At 43.5% G+C, this 22,361-nt stretch overlaps 1 protein-coding gene across 2 annotated transcripts in view; it reads right to left on the reverse strand.

The window, feature by feature from the left end:
• Positions 1-22,361, reverse strand: part of MNAT1 (MNAT1 component of CDK activating kinase) — a 191,461-nt gene that overhangs the window by 718 nt on the left and 168,382 nt on the right. The gene's annotated exons all lie outside the window — the stretch shown is intronic.

The raw sequence follows: 22,361 nt of genomic DNA on the forward strand, positions 1-22,361 counted from the left end.
ATATGCCTGTATGTTGTATAGTCTCATAAAAACTAGCTTTCTAAAAGCTTTACTGATTAAATAATACAAGATAATGTGCAACATGGCTTGTAAAGTTCAGAAAACAAGGGTTCAAAGACCTCGGACACATTTCAGAGGCCATGCACCTGATGTGCTGGAAGAAACTGCTCATGTGTGTAGAACAGTGGTTCCCAACCTTTTCTCTGCCACAGCACACCTTGATATACCTTTCATTACTTTGAGGCATACCACATTGTCTCCAAATGAACTCATGAATATTCAGGAGCCAATCCCAAACAAGGCTCCCAAATGTATTAGGTAGGAGCATTTCAGCCCCTGCAGCAGAATTTCTCACCCCTACATCTGCCCATCCCAAGCCCAGCAATGAATTCTGTCCTCCAACCTCCAATCCTGTGCCCCAGTCTCCAAACCAGTTCTGCTCCATAGCCACCATCAGTTGCGTCCTCAGCCCCCACCTCACCCCAATTCTGCCCCCCACCCGCACCAGTTCTACCCCTTCCAACTCCTTCACCTCACACCCATCTCACCTCTGCTTCTCCTGGGGTTCTTCTCCCCTCCCAACCTTGGGGGGCTGTAGCAGAGTCCCTGCTCCCCTTCTAAGCTAGGGAGGGGTGGCTCCAGGAGGCTCTTCCACCCCCGCCCCAGCTGGTGGCTGCAGGCGGGGGGGGGAGGGGGAAGAGGGAGATTGAGCTCTGATTGGTTGCTCTGTCCCCTGGCACACAGACAATTCCCCTTCCTTTCTCCTCCCCTGCTCCCAGTCCACAGGATTCAAATTTGCTATCTTAACCTCACTTTGGGGAATGGAATGTGATGCATGCATAATATTTGCAAGGGGCCTGGGCCTGGAGAGCAAACACAAACTGCAATCCACCTCCGACACTAATTCAAATACAAGGGAAGGTTTTTTTGTTCGCATGGAGTTTTTCAAAAAAATCAGCAGCACACCTGTTCAGGCCTGCTGGCACACCAGTTGGGAGAAACAGGTGTATAATACAGGCCAGCATGTGTGAAAATGCTCACAAATTTCAGGTTTTCTGGGCGCAGTGGGTGTCTATGCATTTTTCCCCCCAGTTGCTTTCATTACCGCTCTTGAAAATCTAGCTAAATTCAAGCACTTAGTCAAAAACATGAAAGATATCAGACTCTATAGAAGTCTATGGAACCACCTGAGTCTAAAGTCCCCTAGTAACTCACAGGACAAGCATGGAGGGACAATGGCAATACATTGCTCTGAAGGGGTCTTTGAGAAGTTCTATGTCCAGTTAGTGCTAGACTGCCAGCAGAATGGCAGTGGTGCTGGTGGGTTTGGAGACACCAATATTTCGCATTCTGCTCCCAGAATGTACATCTGGAGCAGTTACACTGGTGCAAGGCGATTGCAAAACCAGACCCATTAGTGAACGAATCCTCACAGCACCTCTGTGAATTAAGTATATTCCCCATTTTACAGATAGGGAAATTGCATCAGACACAGGTGTCCCCAGAATCCTTATTAGCAAGTGGATAGAAACCAGCAACTCATTTCACACAGGGCTGGAAATATCCAGACCAAATTTGAACCAGTGACCTGAAGCTGGAAGAGGCTACGCTCATTGTGTGTCCTTGAGCTCTCTGCTCTCCCCAGCCCTTTTTTGGGAGCCCAACACTGAGGTTATTTTGCCCGCTGAGAACTACCAGTAAAGTGGCAGTGTTGTATGAAGAATGGGGCTAAATGGGGCTTGAATGTTTCATTTAGTGCCATAAACTCATAATCCCTGCCCTCTGCATAATAAAGATGTAGGGCCAGATCCTCACCTGGTGTAAATTACTTTGGTGCAGCTATACCCATTTATACCAGCTGAGGAGCTGGTCCATAGAATCCAATTAAGCACATAAAATCCTCAGGGTTACAGTTTAACATCACCAGCAGAGTGGCTGCCTCAACCTCTAAAAGCCAGATACAGCACCATAACTGAGAACACTGCTCTACAGCCAAAATGCTTCTGAAATAAATGTAGTCAAACTTTACTAATTCTGGGTCACTGAGAACGAAAATGATGCTTAAAATTGTTGATTGGCTCTAGTTTTCAAGATATGCTATTGGGTCAGTATATACGACCCTTGACTTGGGAATGGCAGAGGATAAGTGAGTTATAAAGGGAAGGGATCTCAATTTAAACCAGACATGACTAAAATACATCTTTGACTGGATCTATGAATAAATCTATGACTGGGTTTGGACAGTACTTGCTTTTTAGGCAAAACAATGAATGATGCAATCTGAAGCTGGTATTGCATCATACATGATATGAATTGCATCATGTTATTCCTAGAAGTCATGGATGATGCAATCATAACGAAGCTTACATCACTCTGCTGAACAAATTGCCCTATATCAGCTCTAGAAATCATACAGTGTCGTGCTCTCTTATTTGTCAGTGTTTGATTTTGCAAAGGGACACATTTCTGTTTAGCCAAAGTGAGCAGAGATGCCTCGTACTTGTGTGAACAATGCAGATAACTTCTGCTATGTTTGTGGTGAAGTGACTTTTGCATCACAACAGCGCAGTATAACCACTATGGTTAAGAAAGCCTGTCACCTTTATTTTGGCTGCAAAATTGGAGATCAGGACAAGAGGTGGGCCCCACACATATGCTGCAACACTTATACAACAAATCTTCGCCAGTGGTTGAACAGGAAAAGGAAATCTATGCCTTTTGCAGTGCCAGTGATTTGGAGAGAGAGCCAACAGATCATACCAGCAATTGTTACTTCTGCATGGTGCCTCCAGTTGGGAAAGGTGTGTCAAAGAAGAAAAAGTGGACTGTGCATTATCCAAACATTCCATCAGCTAATTTGCCCAGTACCCCACGGAGAAGGACTGCCGGTTCCTGATGCACCAGAATCATTCTCACTTGAGTCAGACGAGTAAGAGGAAGAGGATGAAACTTCTGGTCCTGAACCATCAGTGTCACAGGACCCACATTTTCTCCCATCCTCCTCCTCTGAACCACACCTCATAACACAAGGTGAACTGAATGACCTGGTCAGGGATTTGGAACTACCCGAGAGTAAGGCAGAACTGTTGGGCTCCAGACTACAGCAGTGGAATCTCCTGGCAGGTGATGTTAGGGTTTCCATGTTCCGTGACCGTCAAAAGGATCTTGTCCCATTCTTCTTCATGGAAGGTGATCTTGTAGCCTGCAACAATATCGATGGTGTGATGGCAGCCCTCAACATCGTTCACGATCCAGATGAGTGGAGACTGTTCATTGATTCATCGAAGACAAGTCTTAAAGCTGTTTTACTGCACAATGGCAATGTTTTGACATCAATTCCAGTTGGTCATGCAGTCTATATGAAGGAAACCTATGACAACATGAAACAACTTTTGAGGTGCATAAACTATGACCAACATCAGTGGCAGCTTTGTGGCGATTTGAAGGTTGTTGCTCTCTTGCTTGGGCTGCAGACTGGATACACAAAGTACTGCTGTTTTCTGTGCGAATGGGATAGTCATGCAAGAGATTCCCACTACATCAAGAAAGATTGGCCACTCCGACAGTCATTGGAGCCTGGGAGGAAAAGTGTTCAGCATCCACCACTCGTTGAATCAAGGAAGATTTTGTTACCACCCTTACACATCAAGCTGGGTCTGATGAAGAACTTTGTCAAGGACATTGACAAAACACAAGCAGCTTTCAAGTACCTCCATGGAAAATTTCCAAGGTTAAGTGAAGCGAAGATAAAGGAAGGTGTCTTTGTTGGTCCTCAGATTCGTGAACTTCTTTGAGATGATGCATTTGACCATGCACTGCGTGGCAAGGAAAAGACGGCATGGAAAGCCCTCCAGTTAGTGGCAATAAATTTTCTCAGAAACAACAAGGCAGACAACTACAGGTTGTTGGTGGAAAACCTCCTCAAGGCATACAAAAGCCTTGGTTGCAACATGTCACTAAAGATACATTTTTTGCACTCTCATCTAGATTTTTTTCCACCGAACTGCGGAGCAGTGAGCGACGAGCGATTTCACCAGGACATTGCAACAATGGAGAAACGCTATCAGGGCAAATGGAGCCCATCAATGCTTGCAGACTATTGCTGGACAATGACAAGAGATGCTCCATTTAATGAATACAAGAGACAAGCCAAGAAGCACCGAGTAGACACTGAATAGGACTAAACTATGTACAGAATAGTTTTTTGCCTTTTGTTTCATAATAAATTTTATTTATATAACCCTTTTCCTGATTTTTAAAGTGTTACATAAACAGGACAGGTGAAATATTATCATGTAAAGCAACCATAAACACATGAAAAGACCTAGGTATACAATTTATGATTAAAACTCTACTAGCTACACAATATACATAGACATAAAATGTAAAAACTTAAATATCTTAGAAACAGTAGCCAATCAGTTGTTTCAATTGTCATATTTGAATTCAGCACATCAAAATACATAATAAATAGCACATTTTATCTCTGAAGCAGACGACTTCTCAAAAATTGTAGACCAGTGGAATTGGTTTTCACAGTTGTAATGAAAGCCACTAAGCTTAAACTAGCTGTTTTGATTCATCACATCTTGGTACATGTTGCTCCCGGGAAGGTTGAGTCATTCCACCTCTGGTTTGGCAATTCAAGCATAAACTTGCAATGCGCACACAGCCTTTTTATGTGTTATCCTGAGAAACCCAAAACAGCTGCACTTCTGGCAGGAAAATAGAGGACCACCAGTAAAATATCCAAAAGAGTTGCATCTTTTAATTTATGACTGCACTGTTTCCATAAAGAGTACATAAAACAGGTCAGCTTTTATAGGCAAAACATAATGGTCATACCCATTGATGTCATAAATGTGTAAAGAAGTTTATTCAAAAATGATTAATTACAGTTTGAAAACTGTATTTCTCACACCTAATAACTATAATGCACCCACATGAGCGATATTTCTAACTGAGTTATTGTTAGTAACATGCTAAGTTAACATTAAGTTGGTCTTTTATTGCCAAATCCAGGTATGCTCCAGTGCTTTATATTGACCAATGCAGAGAAGGCTTCATGGTGCTGAAGACAAGCTCTCCACAACATGGACATTACACAGTACAAAAAAACTCCCCTTCAGCATCAGTGGTAACCTACAAATAGGGGGCAGAAGGGGAGGGGCACGTGTGAGGGTGGCACTGGAAGTTTGTGCCATTTTTAACTTCTTTATGAAGTATGAAAGACAGCCTAAGAGAGTTCCTGGTTTTGTTTTTTAAAGGATATATATATATATATATATATATATATATTTATATATTATATAATTTTTTTTTTTTTTTTTTTTTTTGCTTACCCTTTAAAACGTTAGGAACAAAGTCTTATGTTTCCGGATTTTACTGGAGAATATCTGACAGCTTTTCTAGTGAATTAAAAACACCCCCATCGCCCGTAATACCAGTGAGTTTTACATAGTCTTAATAAAAATCATCTCTCATTTCAATCAATCAAGTTTTACTTGCAGAGTATTTTTCTCTTGGCAGAAGCTTAATAGTTCTCCAGTCACCCATAGAGTCTTCCAAGAAAAAGACCTGAATTTTTACAGTAAAAAAAAAAAACAAGCAAGGAGGAGTAGTCCCCCCCAAACACACCTTTTATTAAAAAAGTTTTCAGACTTTCCTAAGATGGGGGAGGAGGGGAAGAGTGGGGGGACAATCTGTTGTTTTCCCCTTTCCAGATCACCTTTAAATGGGAGTGTCAGTCTTATAAAGAAGTCTGATTCTACAGAAATTATGGCATCCACAATCAACTAGTATGTGATCTCTGAAGCAGCACAAAAATCATTACTGCTGAAAAGGTTTTAAACCTAATTTTACCATGGCAACTTGCATTAATTTTTGTTTTTCCAATAAAACAAACAGGATACATTGTTGGCTTTCAACTGAGGCATTTATTTTCTTGTTAAGTAACGTTAACTTAATGTTCTTAACCCCTTTAATTACTGTGGTACACCAGAGAATTTTAAAAAGACTCTGCCACACTGAAACCACACAATGAGAAATAAGTGTTTTGCCTACTTTTTCACATTAATCCACATCTGTGTTATTTTAATTCCTTCATGACCATTACCCAAGTTCATCTCTGAACGGGATTCCTGGGGTTTCTGGCAGAGGTCCGTATCTTTTCATGTACACCTTTACAACAGCACCAGGAAGAAGAGCTTGCCAAGTCTATTTCCAAAAGTCGAGGTCAGTTGGGTTTTGGAACCTGTAGGTAATTGCTCTGACTAGTTAGCAAATTCCAGCACACTGTGTCTGTTTTTCATAGGTTTATTTTAAGTATCTGTAAATCTTATATGCAGAAACCAGGAAAAAGAGGTTTGCTTATTCTGGTGCACAGTTTTTCATGTATCTTGTTTTTACTGAGGGCAGACTAAACTCTAAGGTTAAAAAAAACATGCACTATTATTTTTGAATAAGGTTAAAGAGCCATGTGTTCTCCAAGCCATGGCTTTATACTCTTCCCATTTGCCATGTTGCCAGTGCTCTGCTTCATACTCTGCCCAAACAAGTCCCCTTTCCGTAGCTGCTGTTATTGATCTTCCCCCGTTAACCTAGCACATCAGTTAAAAGCACACACTGGATTTTGTTCTTTAAGTCGTGAGGAATTTCATTCCTGACCTTTGGTTTCTCATCACAATGTGAAATAATCCTCTTGTTTTCAAGGAAAAGGATGTACTTTACAATTATCCTAGAATCTTCAAGGCCAAGCTGGTCATTTTAGGGGGTGAGCTTCTCCTTATACTTTCCTCCTCCCTTCAAAGGCCTTGTGGCCACTCCCCATCAGGAATGGCTGGACACCACTCTAGCGATGGTCAGCAGTATTTAACCTGTTAATGAAGTACTCCCATTTCTGAAAGACTTTAATTTCCAAGATGGCAGCACCTTGTTCTGACTTAGGCTTTCCGTTAATAGCTTTTCTGGTAGCCCTTTTGCACGGTCATCTTTTATAATTGCATTAATTGCAGTAAAAGGAACATAAATAGTTTATGCTTAAAATTGGACCTCCTTAAAAGCAATTCTAGTATAGAGTTACAGGTTTGTCCAGATGATTCTTTTTAAATCAGTTTTACGTAGAACAATGTCATCAGAGATCCTGTCCACTTTCCAGTTTCTAGCAAACTAGGGGCCCAAAACATTTCTTTACTCCACCCATTCCCTTACCCACTGATGACCCCCCCACCCACCAAAAAAACCCTCCTCCTAGCTGCTGGACCATCTTTCCCCTCCACTTTAAAACTCTAAGGGAACTGGTCCTCACTGCCAAAAGCCCGCTTCAACAATTATATTAAAAATGGTTACTAACCTTTCTGTAACGGGTGTTCTTCGAGATGTGTTGTTCATGTCCATTCCATGTTAGGTACGTACATGCCGCGTGTACAGTCACTGAAGATTTTTCCCTCAGTGGTATCTATTGGGCAGCTCTAGTGTCCATGCGCTCATGTGCCGGTAAAAGGGGTCCGGCCAGCTCCGCACCCTCATAATTCCTTCCTAACTCCAACAGAGGGGCAAGAAGATGAGTCGTGGAATGGACATGAGCAACACACCTCGAAGAACAGTTACAGAAAGGCTAGTAACTGATTTTTCTGCTTCAAGTGCTTACTCATGTCCATTCCATGTTAGTCTACTCCCAAGCAGTACATTAGGAAGTGGGCTCAGAGTTCATGGACATGCGAATTGCAACACTGCTCTACCAAACCCGGCATCACCTCTAGCCTGCTAGGTGATGACATAGTGGGATGAAAAAGAATGCACTGACGACCAGATCGCCACTCTGCAAATATCCTGGTTTGGGCCCTGGGCCAGAAATGCCACTAAGGAAGCTTGAGCTCTCTTTGAATGGGCGGTCAAGATGGTAGGAGGTGGGGCACCCACCTGCTCCTAAGATGTGTGAATACAGAAAGTGATCGAGAATGAAATGCTTTGGGCCAAAACTGGCAGGTCTTTCATCCGGTTTGCTATTGCCACAATGAGCTGCGTGGACTAACGGTTTGGTCCCTTCTATGTGGAAGGTCAGGGCACACCTAATGAACCGTGTGTGAAGACGCTGCTCCTCCCTATTCTTATGCAGTTTTGGGAAGAATACTGGCAGGAATTACTATGAAACTGCGAAACCATCTTTGGTAGGAGTGCAGGGTGGGGGCAAAGTTGTACCTTGTCCTTAAGACCATATATAGGGGGTTCTGACATAAGGGCCCCGATCTCTGAGACTCTCCTGGCTGAGGTAAGTCGCTATCAAGATGATGACCTTCCAGGAGAGGTATGAGAAGGGCATGATGCCACTATTGCCATGCATTTTGTGAATACTCAAGGGGCTGCTGACAGGCCAAAGGGAAGGACAATGAACTGGTAGTGGGTCTGGTTCATGGTTTGTTGAGAAACCTTCTGTGGCCCTGAAAAATGGAGATGTGAAAATACCATCTTTTAAGTTGAGGGCGGTGTACCAGTCCCCTGGATCCAGGCAGCAAATAATGGAGGCCAGGGAGCCCATGTGGAACTTCAGTTTCTTGAGGTAATTGTTGAGGAAATGCAGGTCTAGTATGGGTCTGAGACCCACTTTGGCCTTCGGGATTAGGAAATAATTGGAGTAAAACAAACACTTTCCCTCTCAAGCTATGAGGTACCTCCTCCACGGCCCCTACCTGGTGGAAGGCTTGTACCTCCTGGCCAAAATCTACTCGTGAGAAGGGTCCCTGAAGAGGGATGGGGAAGGGGGCTGGGAGGGAGGGATGGAAATAAACTGGAGTTTAACTTTCCTCCACCGTGCTCAATACCCAATGGTCTGATATAATGAGGGACCACACTGGGCTGAAGTGGGAGAGACTGTCTGAAAACAAAAATGGGGCAGGATCCGGTACAAGAACTGGTGTAACACCCTTGAGTACCCCATCAAAAGTTCTGCTTGGAGCCTCCTGAGAATCTGGGAGGAACCAATAGCAAGGCTGAAGTGAATGGGAGCGACTCTCTGCGTTTAACCAGTTTAGCTTCTTAAATAGGTCCTGGCAAAGCAGTGGAGCGGAGAAGTGGACCAGTTGGTGAGGTCTGAAGTGTTTCCTCAAAAGCACCAGGGCACATAGACCCAGGGACTTGAGGGTGTCTCTAGAATCCTTCAGGCTGCAAAGCTTGTTTGTTTGCTCTTCTCTGAACAAATGGATGTGGCCTCCAAAGTGCCATCAAATGGAAGGTCCTGAATGGACTGTTGGACCTCTGTTGCGTCTCTTTGCGTCCTTTGCTTTGGGGGTCACTTCTTGCGGTCTGTCCCTCTCAGGTGCTGAGACCACCAGGAATCCTGGAGGGGAACAGGAGTTCAAGTACTCACAGCCTTAGGCGGGAGCAAAGTACTTCTTTTCGGTCCTTTTTGCGGTGGGAGCCAGGGAGGACAGTTTGCCAGAGGTTTTTAACCAGTCCCATAATGGCCTCATTGAGAGGGAGGGTCACCTTTAACGGGCCCGCGGCAGTCAAGATATCGTCCAGGCTGTGCGAGGATTCTTTGACTACCTCGATTTCCAGCCCAAGGTTTGAGGTCACCCTTTTTAACAGCTCCTGCTGAGCTGTGAAGTCATCGTGGGGAGGGGGGGGATATGCACGCCCCAGACACTGCATCATCCGGGGAGGAGGAAGAAGAGGCCTGCACCAGCAGGAGGTTCATCTTCTGCTCCTTCTGCACCAACTGGGTCCTGCAGATCTAGGTCCTGAGGTTGGGTACTGGGCTTGGTACCGGAGTCTGGGTCGAGTGTCGGTTGTAGGGACAGGGGTGCTCTTCTTTCTGAAACTACGGAGTATCGGCATCTGGAAGAGGGCCTTTGCATCGGGGGAAAAACCCCACAGTTCCAAAATAGCCATTGCATCTGCACAGGCCAGTGCCCACAAGTACTCCAGCAGTGCTCCTGCACCAGATCCACCAACTAGTAGGGCTGCCTGGGGGGAGAACTGACAATGGTTCCTCAAGTGGGAATACGACTCCACTTTGAGTCCAGTGACAAGCCTTCCACCTGGGACCGTGGAAGGGCAGTATCTGTTGGAGCCAAGGAATGATGCTGAGAAGGGAAGACCTGCATTGAGACAAGCAAGAATGGCTTCCCTCTAGATGGTACCAAATGGGAGCCTGGGGCCACATGCTCCCGTCTGCGCCCCGTTACCAATGCTGCCGACTCTTATACCACTGGCGACAGCAGTACCGAGAGCACCAGCAGGTCCCTAGCTGCAAAGAACGCCTCCAGGGTAGATGCTACCATGATCCTGCTGGTGCTGCTTTGCCCTTCTAGTGCCAAGGGGTGGTTTGGGACAGGACTCAACCGAGTCTGCATACGAGGCGGAGTCAATGGTGTTACCCTTGCAGCAGGGACAGAGGAATGGCCAGACTCATGTCGCACTCCACTGCACTGCCAGTGCTTGGTTCTCTTCAGAATCGAGGAACATCTGCTCTTGACCAGCTGCTTCTTATGTTTTTTCTTTGGCACTGGTGACGGAGAACAGTGCCAAGAGACACTCACAGCGGGAGAGCACTCTGCACTGACGCTGAGGTACTGGGTGCCGAGCCTGACTGGCTTGGCTCTGATGAGGGACAGAGCACCATCTCCATTAGGAAGGACTTCAATCTGGCCTCCCAGTTCTTCCTCTTACAGGGTTTGAAACCCAGGGACCAGATCTGGTAGCAGTTCCTAATATGAGTCTCTCCCAGGCACTTCAGACAACTGGAGTGTGGGTCACTCACAGGCATAGGCTTGTTGTAGGAGGCACAGAGCTTGAAACCCAGGGACTGAGGCATGCCCCGGCACCAGGAGTGGACGAAACTCCACTAACAGGGCAAGAAGCACCAGCTATCTATATACAACTAATCTACAACAGTCCAAACTGAGAAAAAGTAAGTACTGTGTATGGAGAAACACAGGAAAAGGACTAAACTAAGACCACCGAGTAGGACTTTGCCAAAACAAGAGGAGCTGTTCCAGCGACCGTCGCAGACAATAAGAAGGAACTGAGAGGCTGCGGAGCCGGCTGGGCCCCTTATACTGACTGGCATATGAGCGCCCGGCCCCAGAGGACACTAGAGCTGGCCCGACGGATACCACCAAGGGAGAAATCTCTGGGGACTGTGCATGCAGCGCGCGCACACCTAATGTGGAATGGACATGAGCAAGCACTCGAAGAATACTAGGTTTTTGTTAATACTTAAAAAAAAAAAAAAAAAGGCCTAAACTACTCAAAGTCCCTTTGAAGTAATGGGAAGAGATGATGCAAATACATTTAATTCACACTAGTTTACTACTAGGGTACACTTGCAAAATTAAGTTGTCTGAAACTAATGTTTGAACTCTCATTAGCAGTAAAATTTAACAAATCCTTGAAGTAAAATTGGATGCATAGAAGATACTTAAATTGCAAAAGACTGTTTAGAAGCTAGTGCTAATTGATTTTCTTATTCAGACATTTATCAATGTGCATTAGGATAGGGCCTAGAGTCCAGGATCCCATTGGGTACGATAGAAACTAGAACACAAGGTGATACAGCCCATACAGAGGGCCTCTTTGGAGCCAGCCCATATTCAAGTTAGTTATTAACATCCGAACAGTGACTGTAGTAGTTTATAGCTTTGAGTTATTGTAATTCAACATTACTAAATAGCCTGAGTCAGCGCTGAGATAAGAAAATAGAAAAATACTTAATGGGTGCTGTGGATTATCTCATGGATCCTTCTCCAAACCCATCCCAGAGTAAGAAACTCCCATTTGGTGTGTGCTGTGGATGGATCATCAGTGGCACACATACAGCTGCATTTTTGGCATACAGATGTTCTTTATTTTTAAATCTGCTGGCCAGATGTTTTATGGGAAATGAGGGGAAGATAAGAATAATTCACAAGTTGTTTGACAAGAAGAGATAAAGTAGTTCACCCTGTGAATCAATTTACTGTCCGTCTGACCCCGACATCTAAAATGTAGTGGAGTGGGGCAGACACTCCATCTGGGAAATCTTCCAGATTCAATGTTTAAATAAGAATACAAAAAAGACACTCAAATACTGAATTAGGCTGTATCCAGTCTTCTGTTTGCCCACTAAGGCATGCCTGGCTTTTTTTTTTGTTCCATATGTCTCCTGAGCAGATGGAACTCAAGTTCCAACAAGCTTGAAGCACTGGAATGGGTTACCTAGGGAGGTGGTGGAGTCTCCTTCATAAGAGGTTTTTAAGGTCAGGCTTGACAAAGCCCTGGCTGGGATGATTTAGATGGGGATTGGTCCTGCTTTGAGCAGGGGGTTGGACTAGATGTCCTCCTGAGGTCCCTTCCAACCCTGATATTCTAGGATTCTATGATTCAAGCTGTAACCTTTTGCTTGAGTCGATGGTATGGCAAGCTTCTCTATCTCCATGCACTTGAGGCAGGATTGGTTTATAAAACGCATCCAATTATAAAAAGTCTCAAAGTGCATCATTTTTTATTATAGTAGCACCCTGAAGCCCAGTCAGGATCAGGCCCATTTTTGCTATTCAAACATATTTTGAGAGAAAGTCCTTTCACCAAAGAATTTATAGCCTAGGTTAAGAGAAAATACAACAATTGTGTAACAAGTACGTAGGAAGAGCGTGTGTGGAAGGAGAGAGGAGGCACAGTGACAGGAATATTTGATTATGTAGACTAGCTATGGGCCTGTTCCAAAGCCCTTTGAAATCAGTCGGAGTCTTTCCATTGACTTTAGAAATGGGCTTTCAATCAGGCTCTTTGGGTACAATTTGTTGGGCAGGCTGTTTGTTTGTTTTGTTCTTCAAGATATAACTAAATGAGCTATTAATCATGCCAATAATCCCTGCTGGTGATCTGCCTTCTCAACTGCAACTATAACTCAACATTTTAAACAGCAGCAACAAGAGACTCACAAACACAACACATTTACATCCTCTTTCCCAATCCCCACCACACATTTAAATGCCTGAGAAGAGAGAAGGGTCTTGTACCAGGCCTGTCAGCAAGGACCAATGGGAGAAGAGAATTCCAACATTTTACTGGAAACCAGGGCCGTCTCCAGCATTTCTGCCGCCCCAAGCAAAAAAAAAAAAAGCCACGATCGCGATCGGTGGCGGCAATTGGAAAAAAAAAAAAAAAAGCCACGATCGGCGGCAGCAGTTCAGCGGAAGGTCCTTCGCTCCTAGAGGGAATGAGGGACCTGCCGCCCCCGAATTGCCGCAGGTGCCGCCCCTCTCCCTTGGCCGCCCCAAACACCTGCTTGTTAAGCTGGTGCCTGGGGCCGGCCCTGCTGGAAACGCCAAGCCATCCTGGGACTGTTAGCTCAACAGTCTCAGCTCATTTCAGTTGCTATGGTGGTACGTGGAGGGAGAAGCAACCTCTCAACATAGCCAAGACATAACTTCGGTCTATAAAGACCATTATGGGTTAACTCTGCATTGCACCTAAATGGAACAGGAAGCCAACGAAATGGACAAAACTGGAGCAACCGGCTCTTTGCTGCAAACCTTAGCGAACAGGCCAGCAGCTATATGGTGAATGGCATCGGGCGCATTCGCTGAAAGTTTGGAGTGGTCTTGTAGTGGCATAGATAATCATAGCGAGAGGTTCAGAGAGAAACCAGCTGTAGATGAGAAAAGTTTGCTTTTAGTCAATAACGCCACCAGAGCCGTCCCTAGGAGGCGCCGGGCCTGGGGCAAATCAGTCCATGTGCCACCCTCCCCCCTTAACATTCTTTATACAGGTGAAATCTGGTTACAGAGAACTTCCAGGGCAGCAGCTGGCTGCAGGTTAAATATTGATAGCACTCAGCTGTATAATTATAATGTTATATCCACCTTCCTGGGCTTCCTTGCAGCAAACTCACTTCCCAGGTGCATATGGTCTCACTACCCTCAGTGGATTTGTTTTTAAAATGTAATTACGCTTTCACAACACACAGCCCATGTCTCTATATGTGCCCTGGTGCTGGGGGACTCTAGGACCCTCCAACATGGAGGAGGGGATCTAAGATCTGTTTTCTCTGGGGGCTGGGAGGGGAGGCAGAAAAGCAGATGGATGGAGGACCCTAGTCCTGGTGGGTGGTGGAGAGAGCAGAGTTGTGGGACCCCAGGTCCTGGTACTGCAGGGAGGGGGACCCCAAGGCTGGAGAGCTGAAAGGCAAGGAGGACCCTGAGGCAGGGTGGTGATAAGGGCTGGCCCTGGCCTGGAGATGACATTGGAGGACCCCACCCAGTGCTGGAAGAGGGGAGGTGTGGGACACTGGGGGGACACCAGTGCTGGGTGACGGATGATGGAGACTACTGGCTGGCACTCACCTGTGCTAGGGGCGAGGGGGCCCCCTGTGCTGGTGGAGGGTCCCACCTGAAAAGGGAAGAGTCCATCCGAGGCGGAAGGGAAAGGTCAGGGTCAGCCTCCCCTGGCACGAGTGGTTAAGAGGAGCTAAGACCCTGTGGCGGCAGGTGACGCCGAGAGCCGGCAGAGCAGAGCAGAGCGGGCTGGGGCCGGGTCACTCACTGCTGCCGCCACAGAGACTGAGCCTAAACCCGAGCCCGAGCGGTGGCAGGCAAGAAAAAGAAATAAATGCCTGGGCCGGTGAGTGTGGGGCACAGGCCCGACCCCTGCTGCCTGAGCCAGACCCCCCGCTAGCCCCTTGGGCTGCCCCCCCCCCACCTCCACATCCCCCTGAAGTGTGGGACCAGGGCAGTTCCCCCGGTCTGCCCTATGGACAGAATGGCTCTGAGCGCCACTAGTAGCAGCAGGGTAGGGATCCAAAAGCAACCTGTAATGCAGTGTCCAACGGTAAACAAGGGAAGCAATTGATCTCAACGCTGCATCTCAGTTTTTCTTATAGAAACCATAATCTTAAGAAGATGACATCGCTATTTCAAACAATTGGCTCCAACCTTGAAAACCCAAGGATGTCTTTTCACCACATCCTCAAGGGGCCTATGCCAGCTGGACACAGCCGGCTGAGCACAGCATGCTCCAGTCACACCCTCCTCCAGCCATACCACAAAGCATACCTCCTCCCAGGGGGCCAGCAGAGCGGAGCCACGGAATTAACTCCGGATTTCCACTGGTGCGAGGGCAGAATCAGGCCTGTAATCATGACGTACAGCACACGACGCCACTGTACCATCAACTAGGCACTAAACTGTGATTAAGAAGGTTTTACTCTTTAGGGCCCCAATCCTGCCAACACTTAACTACTGAGGGCAGTGCTTACATTATGAGCCAGAGCCATCGGCTGCATCTCACGGTAAGTTCTGTGCTCTATTTTGGCAGGATTGCACTCTGGTTGATTAAAGTAAATCCACATATACCTACACAGTGTCAAGGAACACTATGGCCAGTCCCATAGACACAGTAGCATGCTGGTAAATTCAAAAATAAAAAAGTCTATGGGCCAAATCCTGAGGTCCCCAGTTCTTTCTTACCTCAGGACTTCCAGGACCAAGGAAACATTAAAGCCCTGATCATGTAATGTAATGAACTCGGCAGAGGCAGAAACTCGTGCTCCTGTGAAGCCCTGTTGACTTTAATGGGGATCCAGATAAATCTCACTGCAGGATTGGAGTCTAAGGAAAGGCTTCTGAATTGGAGTGGCCCACAGCACTCATTTATTTTAAATTTTTAAACAGAAAACAGACTGTTCCACCAACAATAATTTCTCCCATTGGGAAAACCAAAACAATTACACATCCAAAGCATGAATCCTTAAAGGAAAACTAGAACCTCTATTGATTCTTCTCCGTCTCCTCTGTCTGTCTTTTCTAACAAGCAATTGTTTTCAAACGCCTGCTAGGTAGGGTATCTTGGGCAGGCGCACGAATCAGCTGTGTTTAGTGAGGCAAAGATCTTTAAAAACAAGACTCAAATGCCACAGTGTGGTTCAATTAAAACGAAGCAGCACGGAGGTCAGCTACTGGACATCAGCCGAGGGAAGACAAACTGCAGTGCAAACCAAAAGAAAAGGACAAGTAACGCTAGCCGTGGTGCAGCTGTTCTCTGATAAAGCCAGTTTTAATTCCAAAGGTGGGAAACCAGTTTGATGATATGGAGTTATTCCTCTCTTCTTCCTTTCCTTTTCTCTCTTTGATCAAGGGCAAACATTTCAGAGTGCAGCAGTCCAAAAATGTACATGCCTTGCTGTAATAGCAAATGCTGACAAGTTCAGTGGAGCAAATTCTCGGAGTTCCTTGTTTCAGTTATGAATGCAACAGCGTTGGTCCTTACCATCACTACAGCTACTGTAGTGGCTAATTAAAGTGTTCATTAGAATGTTTCACAAAAATCAATGCACTCTTGAAGTCTTTCCAAAACAACTAGTCTTCTAAATTAATCCCAGAACATATGTTTAAACCAAAAAGTCATACCTATTCCTTATACTGGGAGGTTGTGTTCAAGTGTGTGTATGGCTTTTGGGGGTACAATTCTGAACAAAACACACAAAAATCCCTAAATCACAAGAAATAAAGTCAATGAAGACTTTATGTCAAGGTCTCAATGCATGTGAACATAGGAATAAAGATCTTCACGGAGTAATCTATTAGCATTTGGAATACATATTAAGTAAAGCTAATTAGAAAATGTTATTTCTTCTCCCCTCTTAGATGCCCCATTTTTTTTTTATTTTTTTTTTTACACTTTTTGAATAGACATTTTTCAGAGGCTTCGTTTTCTGATTTTAAAAGAAATTGAAAATTTTCCAAGGAAAGCTGATGCTTTCTGTGAAAAATATTTCATTAAAATTTTCCACTGGAAAAAAGTTAATGGAAAATTTTCAAGTAGCCCCAGGTCTTGATTCTACCCTCCCCCCATTTTTATATCAGTAACTCCACTGACTTCAGTGGAATACATTCTGGTTTACACAGGTGTGAGATCAGCATCAGGGTATTTTTTTATTTTATTTTTTTAAGCATACATGTAAACTGTAGCCTTTGGAGCAGCACAAATTCAAAAAACTGTTGATTGCATGTAATATGAGGAAAGGAAGGAGAAAAGCCTCATGTTCCACAGAAACTAACAATTCATAATGCTCTAAAAGCTATAGATTGTTTAAAGCATCAAGCTGACGGAAAGAGTAATGAAAAAAAGTAAATGTTTGTAGGAAAGCTAACTTTCCCCTTTTTTTTTGTTTTTGGCATAAACTAGAACATCACTCTATGGGTCAGATCTTTAGCTGATGTAAATTGGTGTAGCTCCATTGATTCCAAAGGAATTACATCAAATTACACCAGCTGAAGACCCAGCTGTCATCTCTTGTTTTATACTTGGATTGTAAGCTCTCTGGGGCAGGGACTGTTCTGTGTTTGTGCAGTGCACAAGGGGGTCCTGGACTTGAGTAGAGCTCTTCAGTACTATGGTAATACAAATTATAAATACTTAACAATAATAAAGACATTTCATTTTAAACAGAAAACTTCTTCCAATAAGGAATCATGCAAGCTAGAGTGTTCTAGCTGACAGTAACTCACACATGTAAGCAGAGAATACTTTTGAAATTCATACTCCAGGCCTCACATGAGCATGAAATTTGCCATGTGTGACTGCACGTTAACATGGAAAATAATTAAATGCTACATTTAATGAAGATATATTAAAATTTGACTGGATAGCACCACACAGAAAGGCTAGAACTCAATTTTTAAACAAAAAATGTGAATGCAACCATGAGTAAGAACCCACTTCCAGAATTCAAGGTAAGATTTAAATTATTTTTGCTAATGCAAAAAATCCTGAAAGCATTTGTAAAAGCTTTGTAAATAAAAAAAAAATAAAAAAATCAAGCAATGACAGAGTTAATATACATGTTCTTTAGGAAAATGAGCATATCTATAAGTGTGCCTTGTAATTGCAACAAGTCAAACTTTAAAAAAATATAGGCCAGATTCTTAGCTGGTATAAATTGGTACAACTCCATTGATTTCCATGCAGCTATGCTGAGAATCTGGCTCAGTGGTTATCTGAAAGTTCTCATTGTTTTATAAAGTGACTGTAAATTTTAAAATAAAAATGGGAAATGGAAAACAGAAGCTATAATCAAGTCTTGCATGTTGGAAAACTATATGCTTCCTGATTTATTTAATTTTTGTTCTCATGCTCATACTTTATAATGGAGGGCTATCTTAAGTGAATTGTATGCTGGCTTCTCCTATTATTCTCCAAATGTTTGAGACACAAGATCGGTGAGGTAATATCTTTTATTGGACCAACTTCTGTTGATGAAAGACACAAGCTTTCAAGTTACACAGAGCTCTTCTTCAGTCTTCTTTAAATGCCAAGGCATTTTTTTCTTTTCTTTAGTAAGTTAGTTTAAAATGGTCTTAAATACACCCAGCTAAGAACCAGCGTAGGTTATATTGTATACATTTTTTTATCTTGTTTCTAGAGCAGATCCTGGCATCTTAGATTGCTATAGTGATATCACATTTTATATTCCACATGCTGACTGTCTAATATGTAGCAATGAGACCCGTTGGAGGAAGATTTTTTTTAAAAACATGATGATAAAGCATGAAGGGTGTGTGTTTGTTGTTTAAAAGCCTTCTCAAATGCAAACTGGAACTAATTTCCCCGGACATTTAGCTGGTAAAATAGGTTAATGTTTCTTTCTAGAAGGAAGCCTTCCTTTAGTGCAAGTTAATTTTGTCTACGGTGCCTGTGTAAATGGAGGTTTTACAGGCATTCTCTGATGATCAGGGCACCTGGCCCACCATTTGTCATTTTCCTGAGGTCAACAGCCAGCTGTCTGTCCTCTCAACACCCTGCTTCACCAAAACAGTGATCACATTCTGCCTCACTCAGATTTCCAGGTCTGAACCTCCAGATAGAGCAAATCAATCATCCATCGCAGAAACTCCAGAAACAACTGCAAGTAAGCATTTTAACATCCTTGAGCAGCTTTGCTGCCTAGCAAGGACACTGCAGTAATAGCTGGAATCCAGCAAAACACTCACTCTGCATGACTAGTATAGATTACACTTTAGAGGACTGCAGAACTGCAGCTACATTTAGCCTATGACTAAATCAGACTTCACTTGTAATTGACCCTGAAAAAGAATGTCATTGAACGTGAGGGCTACAATTCCATAGATTCATAGATTTTTAAAGTCAGGGGCCATTAGATCATCATTTTAAATAACTGAGGAGTAGTTCAAAAACTGCTCTTTTACACAGAATTATGGAGACTTTTTGGCATAGATTTACCTTGTTTTTAAATTTTAGTTATTCTTAGTATAAAGACAACACCACTCCCTAAAATGAGACTAAATAATTTCAGTTCCCTATTAGGCACGATGTTTAGGACAAGAAAGAACTACTAGAAGAATTTGGGCATAGTCAGGTAATTATTCAAACTTTATTTCATAACCATAAACTATGGCCAATTATCAACTTACATTAGGTAAAGGAACTAAACAAAGATCTGTATTAAACTGATTCTGTACAAAGGGTCAAATTCCATTTTGTATTATTGTCCATGGACTGGGACTGCAAAATTAGGGCCATATTTGCCCCTCAGTTCATAAGGGGATCTTCCACTGGGAACAAGGGGAAGTATGCACACATACTGAGAATAGAATATGGCCCCAGTTAAAATTACCTTTGCATTCAGCATTACTCAGGGAAGAAAATGGTCAAGCAGGGCACTTACTGAGCCATCATTCTTTCTACCTATTATTTGGCAATTTGTGCATGCAATTTGGCCATTTGCTTGCACAAATAAAGTAACAGGATGCAGCAATTAGGTTCAAAATTGTGTACCTACATTGAAGTTATGGAACTGAATACATCATTAAGCTTGAGTTCACACATCTGAGACCTGTGGCTTATGTTTAAGGGTATATATACACACAGCAACTGGGAGGTGTGTAGCACATGTAGGCATACCTACATGAGAACTAGCTTTGATTTAGCTAACTCGCTAAAAATAGTAGTGAAGCTGCCGTGACATGGGTGGTGACAGGCAGTGACACAGGCTAGCCGCCTGAGTACAAACCCACCCAGAACCCTGAGTAGGTACTAGCCACAGCTTCACTGCTATTGTTGTTTGAGCTAGCTAGGTCAATGCCTACCTATGCTGCAGTCACATCTCCTGATTGCTGTGTAGACATACCCTAAAGCAGTTCTACATCAGAACTGGAAAGTTATCTTCACAACCATAAAGGCTAAGAACGTATTTTAAAGTAATCTTGCATTCTGCAGAATCTCAACTTGACATGCTGGCCAGATAAATACAAGCAGGCCAGAAACGGTGTATGCCCTATCACTTTTAAACTTAACTGTACAAAAAATTAGAAAATATAGTGTAGGGAACAATCTCCCATTGGCAAGCAGATGGGACAGAAGTGCTAAGAAGTCTATCAGCCTGAATTTCAATGAATTATACAATTGATTTTTTGGTAGAGTGGCTTAAGTTCTGTAATACTGATAGAGGTATTAAAATAATTGACAGAAAATCATAAGTGGATTTGGATCTTTGAGGTGTTGATGAACTTAATGATTTTTTCCAGCAACTCTGATTTTCTCAGATTTGTGTCTATATGTTTCCCCCATGTTCCTATTTATTTCCAGTTTGTCTAAAGTATCATTTACATAACTAAATTTCACTGATTGGCATTTATTGAGAAGAGAACACATGTCACTGCTACTTTCACTGTTCAGCCATTTGACCAGTTCCTAGACCCCTTAGATCATATGAGTAATCCTGACGCGCGTCACCCCCTCCCAGTAAATGGCACTATTCATATATGTGAGGATTACTTTCATGGACTCAAATTTTGCAGGGTAAGAGCCCTAAACTAAAAGTCCAACCTTAAACACAACCTAATTAATCCTCACTCACTCTTTAGGGAATATTTCTTGGAGTTCAACTTTGGGAGTGTGCTTCACCTCCATAGACAAAGGGATACAACACAGCTTCTTTCAAGGAAATTCTCTTTGTATTCATGAATTATTCTTTTATGATAACAATTCCCCACTGTTCCTCACTCTGCCCTTTTTTGACTTCCTTACACCCCACTGTGCATCATAAATCCTCCACTGCACAGCGAGAAGCCCACATTGATGAATTGTGTCTTTGAGTTACGTAAAAGACGCCATCGAGCCAGCTTACATGTAAATTACACAGATCTCAGCCTCACGAAGGTCGTTAATGTCGTTTCTGAACTCAGTCAGGAATACCCAAGGAAGAGGGTGGCGTGTAACACATGGGGACTTTTCTTTTTATAGCAACTTTTGCTTGGATGTGCAGCTTTGTGGCAAATGACTAAGCTCAGTCATTGCTTTGCCACAAGCCCAGAGTCGTCGTGCTGTCCTGTAAGCAGCTCAGGAGGGAAATTTTGACTCCGAGCATGCTGGTCTGCAAGTTGAGGGGTTGAGAAAAGGTTCTATTCACCTGTGCAAGTGCGTGGGGGAGGGCCGGGGTACACCACAGCTCCACAGAGCTTGCTTCCCTTCCTCTGATGACTGTTGCCATGGCAAAACCCTACCTTGTACCCGTGCCCTATTATGCTGGTCAAGCCACAATTTGGCACTAAGAAGTGGGGCAGAAAGATATAAATCCAAGAAAAAGCAAATGTGTATAAAATGTCAGTGCTACATAGATTTCATTATTCGGGGTTCATTAATAAGAATCCTGAATGGCTACATCAAGGCTGCAGACTGCGCTGGTTGGCATACTTTTCAAGGTTTATTTTTCCTTGGAGAACTGTACCATTGATATTGCATGATGAAATGACTTCACATGGTTTTTATCTCTACAAGGGGGAAAGAGATGACATCAGAAATAAATGGGGAAGAAAAGAGGAAAGAAAACCACACTCAAAAGAGAGGACAAAACAGGGGACAAAAGAAGGGAAAATGTATCCTACCAGAAGCAAGCACTTTCTGTCAATCACAGAACAGGATTCCAAAAAAGCCACTAGTGGAATCACATCACTTAGTGAAGGGAAAAAAGAAGACTCTTATTTTTCAAATTTTGACCCCTCTCTCTTTGTGTTATCAGGGGGATATTGCACGATTGTGACACATTTTGGGCATCAATTCACACTGTGTGACATTTTCAGCTTAGTATTACCCCCAAAAGAGAGCAAAACATGCAATGAATTCCTGGAGCCAGTTATTCCAAGCTTTTTATGTCACTCAAGCAAGTGGGTTGCAAACCTACTCATTTTGAATGAACAATTGCAAGCTGGGAATAACTTTTTTAAAGCCATTACTGTAGGTCTTTTTTAGACAGTACTGGTGGAAAAGCACAAGTGTCCAGACCAAAATGATGGCTGTTTGAATGACTATTTAAAGAAGATGAGGGAGACTAGGTCAAAATGAGGTGAGAAAAAACAGCCAGCATG

This window comes from Chrysemys picta, chromosome 4 (genome assembly GCF_011386835.1).
Source record: "Chrysemys picta bellii isolate R12L10 chromosome 4, ASM1138683v2, whole genome shotgun sequence".
Taxonomy (NCBI): domain Eukaryota; kingdom Metazoa; phylum Chordata; order Testudines; family Emydidae; genus Chrysemys; species Chrysemys picta.